We start from the raw sequence: 20,565 nt of genomic DNA, 5'->3' as shown, positions 1-20,565 counted from the left end.
AATATTGCTATACAAATCCACTGTTGGATTCATGACTGCCTAGATTCCTGCCTGCAAATTAAAGTAAAAAAAAAAAAAAAAACTAAATTAATGAGACACCCTTAGATGGCACTATTTGCAAAAACAGACCAATCTCAATCTTCATTTTGTGACCCAGTATATATGAAGAGTTCAGATGCAAAAGCCTCTGAATGCAATCTGAAATTTTCATCTAAAATATCTAATATATTTATGTTCAGTTATTTCACTTTAATAGCCTGGAAAAGGATCTGCACATTGCCATTAAAGTAAAATTAATCAACCTAAGCAAAGGAGCTTGATAAAAATCAAAATTTTAGATGAAAATTTCTGATGACATTTAGAGGCTTTTGCATCTGAACTCTTCATATATATATATATATATATATATATATATATATATATATATATATATATATATATATATATATATATATATATATATATATATATATATATATATAATTCGTTTTATTTTTTTTATTTTATTTTTTACATTTTTTTTACATTTTATATTTTAGTCTTATATTATTATTTTTAATTTGTATATTTTTGAATTGTGTTGTTATTTTTTAGTCATTTGTATTTGGTAAATCCAGTTCAACTAAATGATATGTTGCCTTACCAACTAGCTGAAATAAAATAATTGCAATAATTTTTATGTTTTATTTCAGTTAAAATTTATTTTATTTAAAATACCACACAGGTATTTTTCTAGTTTTAGTTATAGTAAAGGTTTTTTTTTTTTTTTTTTTACTTTTTCAAAGAAGCTCAGATACAAAAGTATATTGGAAATATGTAATGAGTATTAAAAGAAATACAACAACAAAATCAGTCAGTTTCCCAATAAGCAATATTTTTCTACATACAGCTTCTCCAGTGGCTGGGGCAGTCTCTGGTTCTCAGATAGAGGGCTGACTACAGGGGTCTCTCCAGTCTCCTCACCAGACAGGACATCAAAGACAATATTCTAAGATGATATGAACTAAAAACAAAATACAGAATACATTCACATTCACTTCCCATTTATGCATTAAATTATCAATACAAAATCAGGATTTGAAGTGGGGGGAGGGGACTAATATTTGGAGGGCAAGATATGAAATAAATTTGAGCTTGTTAACTTTGCTTCAGCTGAAGGTAACTTGGTATTGTTTTGTTGTTGTTGTTTAATGCATGTGTCCATTTATTCATAAACATGATTTGGAAATCAAACAAGCATAAATCCAGTATTCTGATGAATTTGAATTCATTAAGCATGTACACGCACGAGAGGCAATGGAATGTGTATACTGGATCAAACAAAATCTGCACTTGAGAACAGGAAATGCATTGAATGAATGGACAGCAAACTGACAACAGTTTTATCCCTTACTTAAATCAAAAGGTTCTGGCTCAATTTAAAGGTATGTAAGTTTTAACTTCTAAAACATAAAAATACCATAATGTGTTTGCAGATATTTAAGAAACATGCTCTTCATCTCTCTGTGGTGGGCTTCAGTGCTGCTCTTTTGGCTTTGTGCTGGAGTCTTATGTGTCTGTGGAGAGACCAAATGCTGTACTGACTACAAACCAAGAGAAAGATTAGAGATTACTGGTAGTTTAAAAATAATAGGTCCATTAAATTAGATAGTCATGCTAATGATTATTTGCAATAACTTTGGTAAGTGATTCCCAGGGATGAATAAACTGATCAAATGTATATTCCTTGAACTCAACCTAGGTCACTTTTGATAAAAGTGTATGCAAAATGCATAAATATATTCAGTCAATTGGGCCATGCACAGTAGCATATCCACAAAATGAAAACCAGATATCTGATATGAGTGCAGTCTTATTATAGTCTTCATTCTTGTCATCCTTTTTAACTGTTAGCTGTCTTTGACTGTAGAACTCCACCCAGCATACATGTATAAACTGCAAAATGTTCTTCATGGAATCCCTAAAAGATGACTCATTGGCATATGAAGGTCATATAAGGGTTGGTCTAGGGTTGGTCTCACTCAAGAAGTGGACAATTTTTGCATGGTGGCCATATGTGATATGGGATTAGTTACTAAACAGTACACAAACACATAACATCGAGAATAACTGGTATACTTAATACAAGTTTTTATGAAATTTATTGCTGAAATGCTGGCAGGTGTGTGTAGACAGCACATACTGTGAGGTGGTACACAAATGGTAAATGCTTTCTGATATCTTTTACTGCCCAGTCATTGAAGAAATTGTAATTGAAAAACACCCTGGTCTCCTCCTGAACTTGACAAGCCATGACATAGTATCTCTATGAATAGAGAGTTCTAAAGAACATCATTTATTTGAAACCTTTTTAAATAGTATAAATGTCTTTACTGTCACTTTTGACCAATTTAATACCTGCTTACTGAATAAAAGGATTTAATGCTTTCAAATGAAATCTTGCTGAAACTTTTGAATGGTAATGTGTGTTGTTCTTGCTTTTATTAAAAAATACAAATGTGACAAAACGGCATTTGAGGCTAATTGAAATTCCACCATCTTTGAGCACATTCAAATTTAGACTGAACTGAAAATATTTGAATGTAATATCAGCTAAATATAACCGTGTGATTCACCATTAAAGCTGCCGTGCTGTGCGGATTGTTCCAATATTTGGATGTGGGTATTCGGGGCTGGGTATTCTCTTTATTTTCAATATTTATTTAAATTGAATATGCATGTTTGATTCCCTAGTCCTTTCACATAAACATTTGCCAAATAGAAAGCCTTTAAACTTTAAAATCTGCACACAGTGTTCCGCTGTGGCTTTAATAGGTAATGTTTGTGTCGGTAAAACTGACAATATTGTGTCAAAAATAATACGTAAGTTCTTATTTAGTTAACTGTTTTTTAAAATGTAATGCCACATTTTTCACTCTTGCTATATGGGACAAAAACAGCACATGTCTGATATTGCACTCATTGCTTGTGTGATATTGCTTAAATAGATCATATGATATAAACATGAGACAAAATCTCATGCATGCAAGAACACACACTTGCTGTACTGTGAAAGGGTCCAGCAGTGGAGTTTAGTGAAGGTGACCTACAGCTCAGGACATTACAGCCAGATGAGATCAGCCTTGTCTCTACTGTACAACACATCTTCACAACAACTATATCAAAAACGTCCTCCAGTCCAGGGCCAGTCTAGATGAATGCATAAAAATCAATGAAGCAATAAAAGTCAAAGACAATTCAAGATATGATATTAGGATTGCACTGGGATTGAAAGCTATATATGCGGGACAAAATATCACAATTCTGAAATTCGTATTTTTAAACATACAGAAGGAACCTAATCATTCTTAATTTCCCTCACATCTGAAGTTCGTCAGAAACACATTAATGTTATTTCATAATGATCAGTGGAACTCTCTCACCTTACTGAAATCATTGTCACTAACTTCCTCTGTGTTCCATGTCTGTTCAGGCTATTTTTCTTTTCTTTTCTTTTTTTTTACATTTGGACGACAACGTTAGCCTACTGTAAAAAGGGTGAACTTACCCAGAGAAGGACTTTGACTTACCCCACATCTCAGTCTTATTTTTATATCACTCTTCTGAGGGATATCTGTATGGAACAAGTGCTATAGCCCAGGGCTGGACTGGTAATCTGGCATACCGGACAAATTCAAATTCCCGGTGGGCCGACGCCCTTCTGGGCTGGTCGATATAAAATACATTTTTTTTTTTTATATTATTTTTTTTTTTTTAATTGGCCAACGACCGGCCCATAAAGCAGGGACAGCGACCTATTGGTTCATTTTCCATACTGACACTGGGCTGGCCCAATCATCTCTTAACAGGCTCTACCCCGCCCCCTCTGTTTCTTGTGTCAGATGCAGTCTGTGGATTAGGATGGAGAAACAAACGCGCAAAGGGGTTGTGGAGAAGTTGCGTGCCAAAAAAAAAATAAAAAAAAAAATATGTTGATGCCTCAACAAGTGCAAAAATAACCGACATGTTTAGTGCTGTAGCTTCAGTTTCCAAGCCTACAGTACTTGACGACATTTTGGAAAAACAGGTGAACATAGCACGTGGAGGAGAGGTGACTAAAAGTTAGCCATGGCGGCACCCAGGCAGATGAGCAGGTGTCTGATAGTGAAGTCAAAGAGGGACAGAGTGAGCAGGAGAGTGTAATAGAAACGGTAAGCTACATGATTAACAGGGAGGGAGTGTTAATCAGAGCGGTTGCAGGAGGATAGTGTGATGATTTAACGTTACCTAAATTAATGAATATTAATACAACATAGTCGTTGTCACTATTATTAGTCTGTCAGATTTTCACCTAACGTTACTGCGCCACTCATTTGGCTAAAGTCAAATAACACAGCGTAAGCTATTTTGCATTGTTTTTGTTGCTAGGTTAGCAGAGTTAACTTATTCAATTGCAACTTCGGCTGACTACTCTAATGTTAACCCTTTAAAACCCCTAATGGCTGTATGGCCCTTCTCTAGAAAAACCTAAAATGATGCCATTTGATTATTTCAATTATTGATCCGTGATCCAGAACGGATCCTTACTAAGTGTACTTTTAATAACTCTTCCCAATAAATATAATCATCTCTCTCTCTCTCTCTCTCTCTCTCTCTCTCTCTCTCTCTCTCTCTCTCTCTGTCCTTATGTGTGGTCAAGCCAAGTTGAGTTAGCAGTGGAGGAGAAGGACCTTTGGTCAACAGAGAGTCAAGTCAGATGGCCAGTCAAGAGTGAGTGAGTACACTTGCACTGTGACACTGGTCCATGGCACTTAGTTTTTAGCTTTGTAGGGGTTTTTGGGAATGGAACTGTAGATATGCATATGTACAGGGACCGCAAGGATGGTGTACTGGTTGGTTATGTCTGACCGATTGTGGTGGGCTGGTCTGAGCAAAAATGCCAGGGCCCTTTTTTTGTCCCAGTCCAGCCCTTTATAGTATAGTATAGCCTAAAGTAAACAGCAGGGTTTCAAATAAATGGCAAGTAAGTCAACAGAACGATAGTCGTACTATCTTCAAAGAGTAGCAGGTTCCATGCTAACTGACAAGTTTCCGGTTTACACTGGAAAAAGGAAAACATGTGCGGCGCTGTATTTCGTTGCATTTCAGCATGAGCACAATTGAACAATAATGTTCTTAATTCAGCAGTGGACAATCGATTTATTTTGTGGAAAAAATATATACAATCAATCATCAATCATAATTTCTGTGGTTCATGATTCACCCGCATTCAGTGCTTTTGCCTTGTGTGTGTATTATGGTCAGATATATACATTTATATACAGACTCAGTTAATTTTTTCAAACTATTCCATTCTATTTAAAATGTGTGTGTGTGTGAGTTGATATCACATAACTTTAAACTCATTCCATGTTATTTTTATTTTATTAATGTCACATTTTGCCACTGTTTTTTTTTATTATGAATTTTGCCATTTTGCCATTGTAGCTCATTCTCAACAACATGCATGATCAGAAACATCATCCTATTCTTCCTCATAGTCTTCTGTTTGATTTGGACAGAAGGCAGTCTCTAATTCAGATTGTTAGTAATGCAAAAATTAACAAAAGCATAACTGCTGTACTTCTACAAAAATAGTAAAAATTTAATTTTTAAGTGCAGTATCTTACATTGGCACCATTTGAAAAACTAAAAGAACTCTTAAGCCATTTAGGGACATACTACTCTGCTTCCTTTAAAGATGAACAATTAGTTTAAAAAAAATATTGAATACAGAAAAAAAATACATCCTTAAAATAAAGATCAGTGTCAATACAACTTAAATAATCCAAATAAAAAACTGAAAATAAAACCAAAACACACCTACACTAAGATTTTGTTTTCATTTTATGTTAAACCAGCCTTTCATGTAATCGATGTTTCTCATAGAGCTGTACATGCTCAGTGTGCATATATTCTTTCAATGTGCAGATCCAATGCAGTTCTGATGAAGGGAGCAGGTTGCTGAGAACTTTGGGAGAGAAAAGAGTAAATTATGTTTTCTACAAAGTGAGACTTTTTTTATCAAATTTTATCAGAAAGCATATAATCCACATAAAATAAAATTGGTCAAAGAAACATAACTTCTCTCAATACTTAATTTAAACCAAACTCAACTCGCATACACCACCCAAAAAAACAACAATGCATTAAATTGACCAAAAGTGACAGTAAAAACAATTATAATTGTCACAAAATATTCTCTCTGTTTATTAATAATCCTGAAAAATAATATCAAAATATCCATAAAAAATATTAAGCAGAACAGCCATTTTCATCGTTGATGATAAGGAATGTTTCTTAAGTATATTTAGCTTATATCTAGTGAATTATTTTTGTTAAAGCCATTTTCATAAAATCCTCTTTCTATAATTATATGATAACATAACTTACACTTGGACAACACAGTACTATTTGTGTTGTAAGCCTCTTTTTAAAACACTGAAAAAATACGACTCTGGTGGGACTCGAACCCACAACCTTTGAATCACTTCTCTAAGTGTAGCTTAGAAGTCCAATGCGCTATCCATTGCGCCACAGAGCCACCTGTTGAAAACCCCAGGGCTTTGTAATACAAGCAAAGCAGTTTAACCCCCTGACACGTCACCCACCCAACCCCCACTTCCTCTACCAGAGCTGCTGCATTAGTTGAGCCACTTCACAATAAACCAAGTACTGTGGCTCCCACAAGTTTCTATATAGAGTCGTGGAGCAAATTATTAAAAGGTTGTAAGACTAAAGTCTAAAAAAAGCTGGAGAACTCTAAAGAGGGGTTTTCTTTTTCTCCAATCTGAACTGCTAAAAAAGTAAGCAACTTTCATATTCCAAAACCAATGTAGCACTTATATAACGATTGTGTTCCTTTCACTGAAAAAAAAACAAAACCTCCTTGTATTTTGAAATAGCGTTTCTTTTTTTATGGTATACAAAGTAACTTGAGGCGGCCCGAGGACAGCAACACCCACGGAACTGATGATGGCAGCCAGGGCTCCGCCTGTGGGATACATTTAAAGGGACAGAACACACAAGAAAAAAAAGAAGGATAAGGACTAGTTTGTTGGTGTCTGTGCTAGTGTGTTTTTAAAAGGGTTAAGCAGTTACTAATTACATCTTGATAGCAAAACTACAGTAACATGGCAATATAACAGGAAGGCAAGCAAAAAGTAATAGTTTTGGCCGTTAGGGGGTGCTATAGGAGTTTCCTATTTTCCACAGAAAACTTGGCAAATATTACTGTACATATTGTTCTTCAATTAGACCTGTTTTTAACTGAGCAGATATAGCAACAAGTACAGTTTAACGCATGCATCTAGACTTAGTTATGGTATTGCCTCATTCAAAATCATCTAGTCACTAAATTAAATTATTTAATTGTACTATAGGTCAGAAAGAGAGAGATCCATAATACTAAAAGTGAGTCACTACATATTTGACATTGTGCAGATTACTACAGATTACAGATTGTGCAGATTACAACAATGTGCCATTGTTGATGGTATTTACACAGTGATAAATGCTGACAATTAAAGAGTCTTTTTGATTAAAAACAAAACCAGCCATCATGGAAATATTCAAAAGATTAACAACCGTATATGCAAAATACTATTTGCTTCCAACTGCATTCCCCAGTAAACAATAGTATGAAGAACATTAAGACAATTTTAAGAACCTTGTACCACTATAAAGAACCTTACAATCGATGGAAAGGATATATGGCTTTTGTTCAGATGGTCAGAAAAAAAAAAAAAAAATTGCTTGGTTGTTCTGACTGCTTAAATAGGATTTCAAATACTCTTAATGGAACACACATTGACAACATCGGAACTGGTGACAGAAATGCAATAAGTATTCATACAGCATTCAAACAAAGCCAAATCAGGCAGCACAAAACATCACAATATATCCCAGTCTCCAACCATTGCATTTTCTTATGCAACAGAGGAGATCTGCACCATGACTCGACAGACTCGATCATGCACTTTGCAAGAAACTGAACAAAACATATCTCTCAAATCGACCACTGACACTCCATCTACAATCTCAATTAGGAGTGTCAGTGGTCCACTTGAGAGATAGGGGGCGGTAATGCACTTATAAGTCTGTGATCTGCCGTAAAGCAGAAGAAGAAGACGCATTGCCGGCTGTGTTTTTTTTTTTCTGAGGGAAAAAAGTATAATTATACTGTTCAGTTTCTTGCAGAGAGAGAGACAACTTTTTTTTATTTTTTTTTTGTCTTTACACATCAATGTATTGTCACGAGCCGCAGGGTTTAATTTGGTTTTGTTTTTTGTTTTTGATTTTTGTGTATGTTTTAGCCATGATTCTCATTCACTTGCATTATATAACTTACAGACTGCAAAAAAATTTTTTTTTCTCTGTTTGTGTTCTACTGAAGAAACAAAGTCACCTACATCTTGGATGTCCTGGGGGTAAGCAGATAAACATTGAATTTCAATTTTTGGGTGAACGCCCCCTTTAAGTTCACAGCCATAATCGTCATTCATTTGTATACTTTATCAGTTACATTGCACAGTATGGCTTCCACCTACCGTTTTATTATATAGAAACATATATTGTTTGAGCTGGTAAGGTTATTATTTTTTGTTCTTCAATGTTATATGAAGTCTGAATTTATTTGCAAAAAAATTAAATAAAAATTGGTGTTGCCTTATGAAATGTTTTTACAATTTAAAACAAATTTCCATCTTTATATAAAATGTATGACCCTTCAGAAATCATTGTAATATACTGATCTGAAGCTCAACATTGCTATTTATCAACGCCAATATTTCCATATTATGAATATTTTTGTGGAAACAATTTTTCTTAGTATTATTTAATTAATAGAAATTTCAAAAGAACAGCAAGTAATAGAAGTCTTTAACAACACTAATCAGTCACTGTATCTTTTGATCAATTAAAAAAGTAACAATGTCTTTCAAAATGCTTTTAAAAACATTATCAACCCCAAACATTTAAACATAAGGTGTATAGGCTTATAATAATCTTTACCAACACACAGATAAACCAGTAAAACCATTCAGTATATATATTCAGTAGTACAATGAGATTAATTCCTCACTACCAAATGAATCAATTTGATCATTTGATCAACTTGATCATTACCAAACATGCATCTCGTCCCCAAAAGACCATAAACACCAGCAGTTCCAGACTTGCAACCAAGTATAACTTCCAAATCATGTAAACAATGGTTAAAACCTTTTAAAAACCAGATACAAGCAAAGAGGGTAACTATCCAGGACAGTTATCTCCCTTTTCCCCGTTACATTCAGAAACTCCCATATCGGCTCTAACAGGGGCTCTGCTACTTGATTAAACTAGGAATTCCCAACACTGAGGCCTTCTGGTATATTATTAATTAGCATCTTGATAATCTAGAGCACTGCTGGTTTAAGATCTGCAACAACGGGCAATCCAAGCAGAGATTTAGGGCACAGCCACTGGCAGAACGGACAGTCAAAACAATCAGTCTTCAGACTATTCTAACACAGAAGAAAACATCTGCTAGTGGAAAACCTCAACATGTCCTACCCACAATAATTGCTTTTTATTTATTTATTTATTTCCTTATAGAACTGTGTTGACAGTCTGTCAGCAATCTAGTGCAGTTTCCATGGTCTCGCACAGTATTTAGGCTAAGATGTTTTAGCTTTGTGGTCAGACTCTTGAACTGTCATATTCTTGATTTAAAAATAATCTGAAAGAGGACAGGCTAATTCCTCTGGGAAAGTCAACGCTGGCAAGTAAACCGAGCTTCAAAAAAAGTCAAACAGCTAGAAGTGAAGTGAGGAACAGAGAGCCAGAAACAGAGAGCTAAAGCAAAGACACTTCCCAGAGGCACTCATTCATGTCTGCGTTTGTGAACAACTTTCTATTTCATTGGATTCCATAATAATCCACACTATGTGGCCATGTGACTTTTTCCAAAACAATTACAGATAGATGGAACAGTAAAAGTAAAATTGAATTAAATTTATGAATCTTCACCATGAGGTTGTTCAGACGCACCACCTAATGAGAAACAAATTAACTACAAGAAAAACATAGAAATATTTTACTATTCAAGATTACTACATACCAATTAAAGGTTATGGACCAAATAGCAAGTATTGGCAAGTATATTGTAGGGAAATAATTACCATTTTGATCATAATCAGGAATGTCTGCTCCTCGCCCTTAGACCAGAACAAACGTCCAATTTCAGATTCATTCACAAAACTTGATTAAAGTCATAGAAAGCACATTAAATAAATGCTTGCAAGTTAAGGCAATTGTGATTGCATTTGGGGCTTGCCTATGCGTTGGACATGAAACATTGCCATATTTTAGTTATAAAAACATGAGAAAACCCAAAACTAAGAAGAAATTATGAAACAAACCTCCACTTGGCCTCCATCGGGCTTGTATTCACCCCCTTTGTTTACATCAAATAGGTCTTTGTCATAAGAAGTTCCACCACCTTAACTTAAACTCTGCAGACCCGGTACCGGGTCCGAAAATAGCATGCCAGATGTTTGTGTCTCATTTGCATATCCTTCCTTATATGGCATTTGCCCAAAAATGGGTTCATTTGAAAGCTTAGTGTTTTCTTTACAAAGAATACCATTAATTGGGGTTTTATGATACATAAAGTAGTCAAATTAAGCTAAGAAATATATTTCCCCCCCCATAAATTTCCATCTAACGATTGCGAACACGTTTTCGTAAGAATGTGTATTTAAAATATTTTTCACAAAACAGTCAAGTCATATATCACAAGAAAGCTCTCATTCTCAGGAATCTGATGATGTAGATCATTTTATTGTGTGACAATCACAGATCGAATGATCTTCAACAGAATCGCGATGTAAAATTTCTCACCTTATTATTTATACATTTTGCACTTATTTTTGTATGATTGACAAGATCTCTTACTCATATTGATGGGTCTAAAAGCCTTTCTTCTGCTATAGACATCTGACCTCTTTTGTGAAGCGCCATTTGTCCTAATTGCTGCCATTCACAAGTCGTTCCCTCCAATCAAATGTGTGATTCAGCACCGCGGGGGTGCTGGAACTGGACAGCGACTGCCCACTCCTTTCCGTTCGTGTGACGCACTGGTGTCTGGGAAACTGAGTTTTTTGCTGCTTCTAAACAAAGGCCACGCAAGGCGAAACTACAAATGGCCGAATCTCCGGATTTATAATGCATAATATTCATAAAACAAGTTATGGGTGGCCAACTTCGCCGTGGAGAGGTCAGGACGCGCATCTGGTAAGCCTATACGCGTGCTACTCGCTTTCATACATTTGATTCTTTATTCTGAGGCTTGGAAGCTTCGCTAGCAATAAGCTAATATGTTTATTTTCATAACTGTGCAGTGTTCGACCGCATCTCAGTGAATGTACAGTAATCCGTACAGTACTGGGGGAATAAACATAAATTAGTTTGTTGACGCTCCGAAGTTCGCGCAAAAGCTTCGGGGAGCTTGTTTACGCTGTATCAGAACCGAAACCAACATACACGCTGATAAAAAATCAAAATATTAAATATGAAAGAGACAGGCGAGGTCTCCCAATCTTTACACGATGCAGAATAGACATAAATGAAACGATATGAAGCTGGAGATTGTGGATTCTATTTTAGATTGTGATAGACCAGATATTTTTTATAATTTTATGCATGTTGCTATTGTGTAATTTGACTTATTCTCTTTCAAAGACCGTTCAGAAAACCAACACACAAAAAAAGCACATTGTATTGAGATGGTTCATCATATGTGAAACAACATAAATAATACTATTTGTCACAAACAGCAGCTTTTTATGTAACTTCTGAGTGTTTTCTGTAAAATAATATACAGAGATCACATTATTCCATACTGCAAGTGTGCAAAAGATGACTTCATACTTATTTAGACAAAAATTGTATACAAAAATGGTATTATTCCTTCCTTCAGTTGGAATAGAAGAACTTTTGCATAGATTAGGATAGAAAGAAATTTCTGTTTTCCTCTAATAGCTGACAAGTGGAACAAGCACAAGACATTGGTCTGAAGTTGCCAGCCCCTTCAATGCCTGAGTTATAACATTTCAAACTTCAGTTTACACAAATAAAATAAAAAAGCGCCTTGTTTTTTTCCCTATTTATTATAACACAGACAGCATATATTGTCATTTTTATCAATTTCAACAGTGTTTTATGTAATTTCAAAGGGTTTCCTTTGAAATTATACCAAACTTTCTGAGCTTACACTGTAGCATTAGTATAGGCAGGCATTCAAAATTAGGTAGGAAAATGAAAAACGGAAATCCCCAAAATAGCATTTGTGCTTAATGTGTAATACACATAAGAATCAGATTAGGTTCAGTGATCATTCTTCTGTCTTCATCTCTCAGGCCCTCTGACTTTTTAAAGTGTAAATAATTTACTGTTTTTAATTTACACAATTCTTCCTTGATGGACTTCACTGAATTTGAAAATGACTGATAAAATGTGTACATAATCCATGTTTTTTGTCAATAAAAACCATAAAAATCATGTTTAATTTGTGGGTTTTAGAATGAATGTGTTAAAGTTTAGCTGTAAGCTAGCGTGCTTTTAAATTTGACTTTATGAGGATATGCATTCTTGTATATGCATAATTGTGCCTCATGTTAGAATTTTTGTCCAATTAATAGCTCTCTAAAATCCCAAGTGCCATGCTCTTGTCTAAAATCAGTCACATGTTATTATATTTATTAATTCAGAATTTTTAAATTGAACCATGCACTATAAACAACAGAGAAGTGCACAGAATACAGAACAATTCACAATGTAAATATGCTTTCCATTGGAGATCAAAAATTTTAAAAGGTTAGTCAGCCTTTGCATTATAGAGAGCTCTGAAGAGTAGACAGAAGAGGAGAAAACACCAGTATCATCACCAACATAAATTACATGTGTTTCAACTAAACATCATAATTATTTCTAAAAATGATTACTGTTTGCGGTTTCATATTAAAGCTGCAAGCAGCGTTGACAGGCCCACGCACTGGGATCCACCTCCACCCGGTGATCTTAGGAAAACAGTGAACGGTGGGCATTATGCATTTAAAGTGGTAAATAGAGGATAAATAATAAGTTATTTATATGTGCCAAAGTTCCTGTTTCCAGTTGATGGTGCTATGAATATAACTGAATATTTGCATGCAGATGTCTTCAAGTCAGGACTTTTATCAAATGTGGAGTTTGGTGCAGATCAAATATGGTATGTAGTTAGTGTAATACATGAAATATCATGTTATTAACATTGGCCTTTAGATGTCTTCGGACCAGGACTCTAATCAAACTAAATTTATGACAGATGGACACTTTATGTTTTTAGTTAGTCTAAAACAAGAAATTTCTTGTTGGTGCTGGTATAAATTATAACTGAATATCAGATGTCTTCAGGCCAGGGGTCTCATTTAATACCATTGCATACGCACAAATCCTGCCTTTAAATAGGCTAACACTACTTCCTATGCAAAAGGTGGGATTTATAAAAACTAACTTGACAGGAAAATTTGTGAACCTGCATGCAAACTCTGACCCATGTGCAGAGGTGGGTAGTAACGAGTTACATTTACTTCGTTACATTTACTTGAGTAATTTTTCGGGGTAACTAATACTTTTCGGAGTATATTTAAAAATGGGTACTTTATACTCTTACTTTAGTACATTTTTTGGGAAAAATCTGTACTTTTACTTCGTTACTGTGGGCGACGCTCCTCTCGTTACTTTATCTCAATGCAATAAATGTTGTAAATGGTTCAGTTTATTCCAAATGCGCCGTCTACTTTTCTCTGGACAATGAGCGATGCCCATTCGCTAATGATTCATTCTTTTGAGTCAATTCTGTTCAAAGGCTTGATCAAACCAATTGGCAAACGAGTGAATTGGCTCATGAATCAGTTTGAAAGAGTCGTTCAGTACCCTGAAGCAACGCGCTGAGCTCTGAAGCGGTTCACTCAGAGTTGTAACGTTTGATCATCAGCAGCGTTAAAACGTGGATATGGAACTGCACTGAATTGAAAGCAAATCTGCAAAGGCTATTATTTGCTTGCGATGGAGATCCTTATTAGATGAATGTTTGTGCTGTCTACTGTTTAACAGGTAATAACTTGAGCTACATTCGATTACAGTACACGATACCACTGTGACATTAGGGTGTACTCACACTTGGCACGGTTGCCATGAACCGGGCCCGAGTACGATTGTCCCCCCTCCCCACTCCCCCTCTGGCCTGCACTCACATATAGGGTTTCAGAATTTGTGCCGGAGCACGCTTACGTCATTATGGTGCGATGGTTTCGGGATAAACAGGAAGAGCGCATAGGCAGTAAAAGAAATGGACACAGCGACCCCATTGGAACTCAATTGAGACAAGTGAAGCCCGTTTTTAGCATTTTTTAGCACTTCCGTTTCTGACGCGCAGACTCAAACGAAGCTTGACGACGTCAGCAACCTGTCTGACAGATGTAAATCTTCTAAGTGGCTGTGCGTGCAAACTGCCATCGTTAATCTTGCAGAGACGGCGAGCTTGAGCGGGGAGTTCTTTGTTGTGAGTGAGCAGGATAAAGTATTCTAAATAAATATTTTGTATAGTATTTTAAAATGTAACGCCAGTACGCCATATTAAGTTAATTGCCTGCGAGCTTCTCCTCCTGTGTGTACGGTAATGCGACAGAGAAACGAGTGGTTATGACGCAATCGTTAGCCTATTTTTTACAAAAACTGTTTATACGGGGCCATAATGTAACCTAGAAGGTAATGGAGCCCTTTATACATTGTCGTGTATCTTTAGAAATAAATAATGGACAAATGGAGTCTTTAAATGCTTCAGATGTAAAGTTATTCGCTGTCAAAGTGACGCCAAAATGAATGGGAGTCAATGGGAATGCTAACGCAAGTGAAGTTCTGCTAAAAGATGGCAGCCCCCACCCGACTTCAACTTCCGGTCGAGTTCCTTGCCCCCTGGAAGAGCGGCGCTCTCTGAACACAATGGAGTCCATCGCTCTGTTTTCTTTGTGGATAATTTTGTGTCGTTTGGTCCACAGCCCTCTCACAGCCTGTTGTTAAACAGATGTGTCGCCTTAGTGGCGCGAAAATTTTCACGTAATCGTGCTGCTCGTATGAGGATGTTTGCAAGGTACCAGCTGAAGTGCAGCAAGGACTTTGCAGTTTTTATGCGTTTTGCACCTCTGCCGTAGACCAAAGCGACCCTTTCCCTGCCATGTTGGTTTTGGAGCATCGCAAAACCATGACGCAACGCGTCCTTTTCTGTGCTACGGCATGGTTAGCGCTCACACTGCATGCGAACCGCGCCCGAGTCCAACTGAACCGTGCCCTGGCCCACCTCTTCCAAGCGGGCCAGGGCCGGCCAATCGAGCCGCGCCCGGGCAAGGTTCGGAGCACTCACACTAGTCAAACGAACCGCGCTTTGGTGGTCAAACGCACTCAGGCACGGTTCAAACTGGCTAGTGTGAGTACACCGTACGTGTGTGGCTTATAACAGAGGGGAGTCAAGTTGAATGCAGCTTCCAAAAGACAAAAAATAGCCGATTAAGATTTTATTAATTTTAATACAATCACGCGAGTACGTTCAGCAAGTCATATCATCAGCTGTTAAATTCAGATCTGTGATCGCTTGCTGGTGCTGAGCCAGAGACAGACGCGTTTTTACAGCGTTGCGCATTATAACCAATCACACACGGTTCTTTTGAATGCAATCAGGCCAATTGGAGGTGTTCCGATGAGTCATCGCTGAAATGCCGGTGCTTCCTTCACTCGTTCACTGACTGCACACCTCTTTCTGGCGAATTCTCTCATCAGAAACAACAAAGTGCAGATGTGTGTACGAATCTATAATTAAGATATTGATTTCACAGTGTTAACAGTTTCAGTGATTTTAATGGGAGTTTCTGAGAGTGATTGAAATCTAGACTGTCAGTGAAAATGATCTTTAATAATGTAAATGTTATTTGCTCTCTTTCTGATCAATGAAAGATTAGTAGCAATATTTATATCACATTAACTTTCAATGTTAAATTCACATTTAATATAAAGTCAGTCGTATTAAAAATTTGTTATGGCATGAAACCTATATCTGTTACTTAAGTAAACAGACAGGGTTTTATAATAAATTGGAGTAAAGGCTGATGAAATATATACATTTACACACGCACACATACATTACGTACATTTATCTATATATCTAAATAAAAATAGGCTCCGTATATATGACCCAAAGTAACTAACTACTTGAGTAGATTTTTTATCTGATACTCTTTTACTCTTACTCAAGTATCTATTCGAGACTAGTACTTTTACTTTTACTTGAGTAAATATTTCTAGAATTACTTTTACTTTTACTTGAGTAAAGTTTTTGGGTACTCTACCCACCTCCGCCCATGTGTACAGACTTTTTGGAGACACAGAGCAGTTTGAAGACATGGTGAGTAGAGGGACTGACAAAAGATGATGGAAATGAAACGTATTAAACTTGAGAAGTTGTATATAGATCCCTATACCATAAACAGACAAATCACTTTTAATCCTCATTATGCGTCCTAATCATAACTACATGCATGTTCACAATGCCAATTTAAATAAATAAAATGCATTAAATAATAAAAGTACATCAATTGGGTTTCCTCAACTATCATTTTCTAATGATCTCAAGATGTATGGGTTTACCACTCAATGGCTACATTTACATGCACAATTTTTGGTTCAAATGGACTGAATTCATTCCGATTGATGAATCGGAATGTAGTGTTTACATAAACGCTAAATAAAGTAATCAGACAGCAAACAGTTTTGGCCCAGATCTGGCTATAGATGTGAATGTGCATTAATTCATCCCACTCCCCCCCCCCAAAAACAAAACAAAAAAAAAAACAGATTTAGTATCCATCAAATGAATTAAAACTTATTATGACAAAACCCGGAATCCGTATCGTAAACGTAAACGTATCTAATCCCATTTTATTAACTAATATCTTTGCTTCTGACCTTTGATGATCCAGTTCAACCATACAAATGAGCAAAAATTACTTTAAATAAACTAACAATTGTGCATCATTGTCATTTTATTGCTGAAGAGTGTTCAACCTTTTTCTCCAATGTTCTACTGTACAGACGTGAATTTACTTTTCCTACAGTCAGAGGTTTATTCATTAAACTTTTTAGTGTGAAAGGGCTTTTACATTTGCTATAAATATAACTTCTTATATTAAAAACAATCAAGCCCTGCTCATATTTAAAAAAAGTAAAACAAGGAATTTGTTTTCGTGACAGAAGCTCCGCAGTACAACAGAATGACAGCGACAGAACATAAAACACATAATAAAAGAATAAAAAATACAAATATGTAGACAGTGAATGAAAATATACAAATGACAATTGTAGGCAGGTATATTACAAAGTGAAGTTATGTATGTACATATATATTGTGTGCAAAATTTAAGTGTATACTAAGTATGTGTGTTAGATAAATAAAGTGTGTGTATATAAATATAAAGTGTAGTGTGTTCGCCATTATTGTCAGCTGTTCATAAGATGGATTGCCTGAGGGAAGAAACTGGTCCTGTGTCTGGTCGTTCTAGTGCTCAGTGCTCTGTAGCGTCGACCAGATGGCAACAGTTCAAAGAGGGAGTGTGCTGGATGTGAGGGGTCCAGAGTGATTTTGACAGCCCTTTTTCTCACTCTGGATAAGTACAGTTCTTGAATAGATGGGAGAGTTGAACCGATGATTCGCTCAGCAGGAGAGTCTCATCTGTGTGTGACGACACTGTAGGCAGCTGCGCAGTACATATCCATTCATTATTGTTCCAAAGAGAAGAAAACTTGGATTTTGTAGGGACACTGTAGGGATCATATCAATCAGAACAAAGCTCCTAACAAGTTTGTTATCTGAACCAGGTGTGTTAAGAGACATGCAAAATATGTACAGCAGGGGGGCACGAGGACTGGGATTGGGAACCGCTGGTGTAAAGAACTATCTGATTGCTGTAAACATATAACTACTGCGGTGACACTTCTGCATATATCATTGCATGATGGTTGCACAGGCATTGCTGGATGACTATGTCAGTACCAGACTTAGGAGAGTCCATTGAGAATTCCTGGCCCACGTTAATGACTGGCTAATGAGCCAATTTAGGTTCCTTAGAGCCATGATCTTGGATCTGTGTGCTGAATTGGGCCCAAAATTACAAAGGCAAACTAGGCGAAACCATGCCATTCCTGTCCATGAATCAACACAAATCCTTTCAGTTTTAGGATTTTTGGCAACCTTGAGTTACCTAGTGGGAGGTAGCCGATACGTAAGTTTACAAATATCATGATGTGATTTTGCTTCTGTGCAAAGCTTATTTTGGAAATGCATAATTCTGTTCCATTTTTCATAGGTCTGGGATTTCCCAGGAATCCGAGTTCCTTGATGCCTTCTGTTTTAAAAGGGATTTGTTGATACGTAAGGTTTTCTTACACTTTTGGAGAACAGGCACATATCAAAAGGCAATTTATAGCAATGCCCATATTCCCAAATGTATTCGTTCCAATTAACTGCATTCATATTGCTATAAAGGCTCCACATGAGAATGAGTGTATGTGTATAAAAAATGTGCATTCCATAAATGTGCAAGTTATTTGTGAGCCAAACTTGATTCTGACAAATGTCATGGCACGATGGCCTGGATCAACATTACTTGTTTATTCTAGAACACAGCAGTGTATGGAATAGACTTGGGCCAGGTGCCGTGCGTTATGGCTGGCTTCTTGCAAAGATAAAATGACAATGTCTGTTTCCTAACAGATCAAGCTTAGTGTACAGATAATCTGTTATACTGTGAAAGTGACAGTGGTTACCCCATCAGATGTTGGCTTCTCACCAGATTCCCAAACCATCAGAGTGCAGAGTAAATGCAGTACAGTGATGCCCAATGATGTCCGTTGGGAAGTAATCAAGTGTCATATGTGAAGGGACAGCAATGCGAAGGTTCATTTTTTAACTTTTAATGTAGATGCAATGTCACACAACACAACACTTATTTTCTTAAGCTCATCTGCTATGACTTTTAATGCATCAGTTGTGTCACTCTGTGTCTCAGGAACACCATCAGTCAGCACACGGCCACTTCCACCCATGCCATGCGTTCGGGACGCACTCGTGCTGGGCTCCTTTAGACACACCACAGCCGCTGCCATCTCCGGGCTGGGAGTTTCCTCACCACCCTGTGCTCCCCTACCCTCTGGAAGAACAAGGACACAATAACCTATTGTGATTTTTTTCTATTTTGTTTAATTGTACTCATGCAATATACTATTTAACTCGTTACCCTGTCTCCACCATGTCTGTCTCTCCCTCCTCCTTAGACACGATGGCTGTTTACATGTTAGTAATCGTTAGTTAGTAATCAGTTAGTAATTGGATTGATGGTTCAATCGGACCGAAAAGCCTTCATGTAAACACCTTAAAAAGTTTGATCTGAATTCAATTTTGAGCGAATTGAAAGGGTTTATTCTTTTTCTAATATGATCTAGAGTGCATGTAAACACTCGATCGCATTGTGCATTGTTACCTCGCGTCTGCTCTGTCCATCCTCCAGCTACGTGAGTGGTTTACGGTTTGGCGTTCCCGTGCTCAGAACAAACCCAGCCTCTCTCTCTACCTCCTGGGGTTTTCCCGTTGCCAGTCCTGACCGTGTATTTCTGTTGCATTACTGCTAAGAGACTTTCTGTTCCCTTTGGACTGAGACTATCTTCTGTTGGATTTAATATTGAAAAACTTTGTGTTGGATTATCCCACCTAAATGGCCACCTGTGTTCCTTTCCTGAACTGAGTCTCACCATTAAACGTTTTCAAAATGCCTTCTGCTTTTGGGTCCTCTTTCCTTATCTGTGACAGCCGATCCTGACTCATCATCTCCTCATTAGACGAGCCTTTAGAGAGAAATGCATCTTTACAGATTATGATTATAATGAAAGAGTTATTGTTTTCGATTTGTTTTATTTTAAGTAGTTATATAAAGCTTTCTATAGATAAGTTTTCCATGTCTGTGAGGCATATTGTCATGATCCTGGCTCTCTTTTTCTTTCCCCCTCCCTTTTTCACTCAGACTCTTTCCCTCCTCCTCTCCTATTTTGCACTCACCTTTCCTCTGCTGTTAATCTCATTCAGCTGCTCCTCATTCCGCTACTCTTTGTGCTTGGCTTCTCGCACCTGTTTCCCCTTCTCCTTTGATTAGCACTCCTACTTCTTTTCCTCTCCTCCCTACCTGCCTCGCCAGATTATTCCTCTAAAACTGGCTAACTCTGTATGTCTTGTCCCCTGTCATGTCTTAGTTCTTGTCCTGTCTGTTTGGGGTTGCCGAGAGTGTGAGCCTAGAAGTATTGCTGCTGCTCATCTCCTGACCTGCCGATCTCTCCCTACTGTGCTGTTTCGGAGCTGTCCACCGGACTGATTCCGCCTGGGCGGCCGCAGGTTTTTTGCTTTCTCCTTTTTGAACGAGACAAGGT

At 36.9% G+C, this 20,565-nt stretch overlaps 1 long non-coding RNA gene and 1 other non-coding gene across 2 annotated transcripts; one reads left to right on the top strand and one right to left on the bottom strand.

Moving 5' to 3' along the window:
* The first annotated feature begins 3,141 nt into the window (after window positions 1–3,141).
* On the top strand, window positions 3,142–19,262 carry LOC113111095 (uncharacterized). Its single transcript, XR_003293261.1, has 4 exons — window positions 3,142–4,190; window positions 4,679–4,749; window positions 18,942–19,045; window positions 19,158–19,262. It is a non-coding gene; the product is annotated as an uncharacterized LOC113111095 (long non-coding RNA).
* trnar-ucu (transfer RNA arginine (anticodon UCU)) lies at window positions 6,471–6,562 on the bottom strand. Its single transcript is given in 2 exon segments — window positions 6,471–6,506; window positions 6,526–6,562. It is a non-coding gene; the product is annotated as a tRNA-Arg (tRNA).
* Window positions 19,263–20,565: the final 1,303 nt, after the last annotated feature.

The sequence above is a fragment of the Carassius auratus genome, chromosome 1, assembly GCF_003368295.1.
Source record: "Carassius auratus strain Wakin chromosome 1, ASM336829v1, whole genome shotgun sequence".
Lineage (NCBI taxonomy): Eukaryota > Metazoa > Chordata > Actinopteri > Cypriniformes > Cyprinidae > Carassius > Carassius auratus.
Note: the sequence above shows the minus strand (reverse complement) of the source record. Positions and strands in the feature narration are given on the sequence as shown.